The sequence below is a fragment of the Babylonia areolata genome, chromosome 5 (assembly GCF_041734735.1).
Source record: "Babylonia areolata isolate BAREFJ2019XMU chromosome 5, ASM4173473v1, whole genome shotgun sequence".
Taxonomy (NCBI): domain Eukaryota; kingdom Metazoa; phylum Mollusca; class Gastropoda; order Neogastropoda; family Buccinidae; genus Babylonia; species Babylonia areolata.
The window spans coordinates 54111444-54116443 of NC_134880.1; the positions used below are offsets into that span (position 1 = coordinate 54111444).

General features: G+C 47.8%; 1 long non-coding RNA gene across 1 annotated transcript; it reads right to left on the bottom strand.

The window, feature by feature from the left end:
- Positions 1-2642: 2642 nt before the first annotated feature.
- LOC143282535 (uncharacterized) lies at positions 2643-3617 on the bottom strand. The gene is made up of 2 exons (XR_013055272.1): positions 3366-3617; positions 2643-2878 (listed from the first exon to the last, which is right to left on the bottom strand). It is a non-coding gene; the product is annotated as an uncharacterized LOC143282535 (long non-coding RNA).
- Positions 3618-5000: the final 1383 nt, after the last annotated feature.

The following is a 5000-nucleotide window of genomic DNA, read 5'->3' on the forward strand; positions in this document are numbered from 1 at the left end:
TGAACGAAAGCTTCATAGTTTTAAACCTTTCGGGAATTTCATTGCGTTTTGATCGGAAAATTTCTTCAGAGCTGTATCACTTCCATGAATTTTAATAGCAACGATGGGAAAAACGAAGCACAAACACATGGTCACAAATTATTCATAATGATTATGTCGGAAATGACGAGAAACAGGGAGCAAGGGGAACAACTCCTGCTACCGAACAGGGCTTAGAACAGTGGAGTTACTCTCCATATCCACCTGTCAAATTCACAGGTAGTGTCTGTCTCTGGATCTTCTCTTCTCTCACTCTCTGTCTCTCCCTGTCTGTCTCTCCATTCATGACAAAGTTTCTCTCAGTTTCTGTCTCTCTCTCTCTGTGTCTGCCTCTGTCTCTTTCTCTATTTCGCTCCTTCCTATTAATACTTGTCTTTTTATCGATCTCTCGATCTCTGTCTCTGTCTGTCTGTCTGTCTGTCTCTTTCTCCCTCAATCTCTCTCACTCTCTGTGTCCTCTGTCTCTCTGTCTGTGTCTCTGTCTGTCTCTCTCACTCTCTATGTCGCCTGTCTCTGTCTGTCTGTCTCTCTCTATGTCCTCTGTCTCTGTCTCCGAGCTGTCTCTGTCTCTCTCTCTCTCAGTCTCTCTCACTATGTCCTCCCTCTATCTCTCTCCACCTCTCTCTTCCTCACTATTTGTCTTTTCTTTTTAATTTTTTTTTATTTCCTTTTCTCTGCACACAGGTCACGATGTTTGCAGTTGTCAGGCGTTGCCTGCAGTGTGTCTAACCTGGACGGCGCGGATCTTCCTGCAGTGTGTCTAACCTGGACGGCGCGGATCTTCCTGCAGTGTGTCTAACCTGGACGGCGCGGATCTGCCTGCAGTGTGTCTAACCTGGACGGCGCGGATCTTCCTGCAGTGTGTCTAACCTGGACGGCGCGGATCTTCCTGCAGTGTGTCTGACCTGGACGGCGCGGATCTTCCTGCAGTGTGTCTAACCTGGACGGCGCGGATCTTCCTGCAGTGTGTCTGACCTGGACGGCGCGGATCTTCCTGCAGTGTGTCTGACCTGGACGGCGCGGATCTTCCTGCAGTGTGTCTAACCTGGACGGCGCGGATCTTCCTGCAGTGTGTCTGACCTGGACGGCGCGGATCTTCCTGCAGTGTGTCTGACCTGGACGGCGCGGATCTTCCTGCAGTGTGTCTGACCTGGACGGCGCGGATCTTCCTGCAGTGTGTCTGACCTGGACGGCGCGGATCTTCCTGCAGTGTGTCTGACCTGGACGGCGCGGATCTTCCTGCAGCGGACCAGGGGCGGGCTGTATGAGCGAACACAGCAGCGGTAACTTTGCTTATCGCTAGGAATGTTCCTGACTCCACGTTCAGCTCCATATACTTAAGAACGTTCTTAGCTCTAAGCATACTTGGTGCTGCAAAGATCACCTCATGCAACGTAGGGTTAGGAAAGGAGTAGGAGGACTATAGGGGATACTGGACACTACCAACCCCACTTTCTTTGCACAAGGGGGGGGGGGGGGGGGAGGGGGTGAAGGGGGGGGGGGGGTTATACTGGGTACTTTACCCTCTGTGGGAGCCCATTCCCTTACATAGTTTCACCAGACGGGCACAGCTTCCGAGTGGTTAAAGCGTTGGACTTTCAATCTGAGGGTCCCGGGTTCGAATCTCGGGACAGCGGATAATGGATAAAGGGTGGAGATTTTTCCGATCTCCCAGGTCAACATAATAGTGCTAGTGCCTGAACCCCCTTCGTGTGCATACGCACGCAGAAAATTAAATACGCTCGTTAAAGATCCTGTGATCCATGTCAGCGTTCGGTGGGTTATGGAAGCAAGAACATACCCAGCATGCACCTGCTGAAAACGGAGTGTGGCTGCCTACATGGCGGGGTAAATAAACAAAACGGTCATACACGTAAAATGATACATGTCTGAGTGTGTATGTCTGCGTGCCTGAACTATAATTGAATGACACAGGAAACGAATGATGAGAGCCCAATGGCAGCCGTCAGTCGGCTCTACCCAGGTAGGCAGCCTGTTGTGCAAATGGCCCCGTGTTTGGAAAGCGCTTAGAGCTTGATCTCCGACCGAGGATAGGCGCTATAAAAGCATCCATAACAAATCCAGTCACCACACAGCACTGGCTGGGTCGCAAATGAGAGTAAAGCAGCTACTGAAAGGAGACAATGCGCCGCCGTGATTTCACTCTGCTTTTTGTTGTTATTGACACATCAGCATCTTGTGCAGGCGTTCTTTTCATTCTTCTTCTCAAGATCTCAATCTGCCCTGCTTTGTAAACGTAATACTACGATTACAACCAGCAAACTGATTTATCATTAGTTCTGGATCTGGATAGATGAGTTAGCTGGAGCCAGGACTGACTATAACTGCTACGGGATTTTTTTTTTATGATAGTTTTTTGCATTCATTTTTAATTTTCGTAGTGGAAGGTGGGCGTTTACACGGTGTTTTATCTTATGTCTAGTTTTTAATTCCCAAATGAGGGATGGTCGTTTACAAAGGTAGATTACAGTGGTGGACAAACGCAATCTGGCAGGGTGGATATTATATTGGAACCAGTGAAGAGGTAATTTTATTATTATTTATTTTTGAATTACTATTTTTTACAAGGTAGAGCTCTAATTTTCCCCAAAACCATGGCTATGCGTCTTTCGACTGCTCGCAAAACGTCTGATGAAGGTCTGCTCCTTGGCAGTCATCTAGTGATGAATCTCTGGACACATGTCGCAATGTTTCCGGCAGTTCTGCTGCATGAAGGCGTAGTCGTAATCACAGCTCTCTGGGTCGTAGTCGCGGCAGTTGGGCAGCATATCCACACAGGCTTCGGAGGATGAGGATGAGGAGGGCGTGTCCCCTTCAGCTGAAAACACACATACACGTGCACACGAACGCATTATGAGCACGAGCCTGCAAGCTTGCATGCATATATGCACGGAAGCACAAGCATGCAGACAAGCAGGCACGCAAGGACACACACACACACACACACACACACACACACACACACACACACACACACACACAAACACACACCCGACGCACTCCTACATGCAGAAGTGCGCATAAGAATGTAAACACACACACACACACACACACACTAAGATGCACATGCACACATACATACACACACACACAAATAAAAACAATACTTGTATTGCTATTTTCTTCTTCGTCTTCTTCTTTATTTATCTATTCACTCATTTATTTATCTATTTATTTATTTTTTTTTTAACCAAAAGGAAATTTTCTATCCAAAGTATGATGCTGGGTTCAGCTACTCTCTTTTCACGAACCAGACCACAAACAACAAAATATTGATTAAAACAACAACAACTCCAAAGCCTTACCTTCAGTGAACATTACCACAGCAGCCAGAACAAGGCAAAACAACACCAGCACCACCTTCATGATTGGACAAAGCGGACACGGAACGCTGTCTCCCAAACAGATGACCAGCAAGATAAGGGGAGGGATCGGCGCTGACCAGACAGATAATGGCTGGACTGGTCAAAGGTAATCGCAGACTGTGTGTCCAGCACCATGTTTTTATAGAAGGCTACGCCCACACGGCCTTGGCAGCGAATGGTTCATGGTTCTGATAGAGGGTTCAAGGATTTGTGTTTTACATAAATCCACCGGACGCTTTCAGTGCGTATGTTCTGGTTTGCTGCCTTCCTTTGTGGTTGGAGAGTTAGTGGAATGATTTCCACACACACACACACACACACACACACACACACACACACACACAGAGTGAGAGACAGACAGGCAGATAGACAGACAGAAGGAGAGAGAGAAGGGAGGGAGGGAGGGTGAGAGAGAGAGAGAGGGGGGCGGGGAGAGAGAGAGGAGGGAGGGAGGGATAGAGAGACAGAGAGATGAGAGAGAGAGAGAGAGAGAGAGAGAGAGACAGACAGACTGGGAGAGAGAGAGAGGAGGGAGGGAGGGATAGAGAGACAGAGAGAGAGAGAGAGAGAGGGAGAGAGAGAGTCAGAGAGAGAGAGAGACACAGAGAGAGAGAGAGACAGACAGACTGGGGGAGAGAGAGGAGGGAGGGATAGAGAGACAGAGAGATGAGAGAGAGAGAGAGGGAGAGAGAGAGACAGAGACAGAGAGAGAGACAGACAGACAGACAGACAGACAGACTGGGGGAGAGAGAGGAGAGAGGGAGGGATAGAGAGAGAGAGATGAGAGAGAGAGACAGAGAGACAGACAGAGAGAGACAGAGAGACAGAGAGAGAGAGAGACAGGCAGAGACAGACTGGGGGAGAGAGAGGAGGGAGGGAGGGATAGAGAGAGATGAGAGAGAGAGAGAGAGAGACAGAGAGACAGAGAGAGAGAGAGAGAGATAGAGAGCGAGAGAGAGATGAGAGAGAGAGACAGAGAGACAGAGAGAGAGAGACAGAGAGACTGAGAGAGAGAGAGAGAGACAGACTGGGGAGAGAGAGGGAGGGAGGAAGGGATGAGAGAGAGAGATGAGAGAGAGATGAGAGAGAGAGAGATGAGAGAGAGACAGAGAGGGGGGAGAGAGAGAGAAAGAGAGAGAGAGAGAGACAGACAGACAGACAGACAGACTGGGAGAGAGAGAGGAGGGAGGGAGAGAGAGAGAGAGAGAGAGAGAGAGAGAGAGAGGGAGAGAGAGAGAGGGAGAGAGAGATACGATACGAAGCGAATATTTCATTCAGAATAGGCCACAGTTCCTCTCTGAAGGGGATATTACATAATCATTAAACGGATAATAATTATGATACCAACGTATATTCTGAACAAACGTAAACAAAAATGTGTACAAATGAAACACCTTAATACACCCAAAAGGTAAAGTTGAACTAATTTTCAGTAGCCTCAATGTTTTGTAGACAAATAAAATCACATTTGTCAAGACATTTATAGTTTTAGAAGCCATAAGTAAATTGAATCTGAAAAGACATGGATTTTGATAACACTTAGGTTTAATAAATTTCATTCTCAGTTCATGTAGA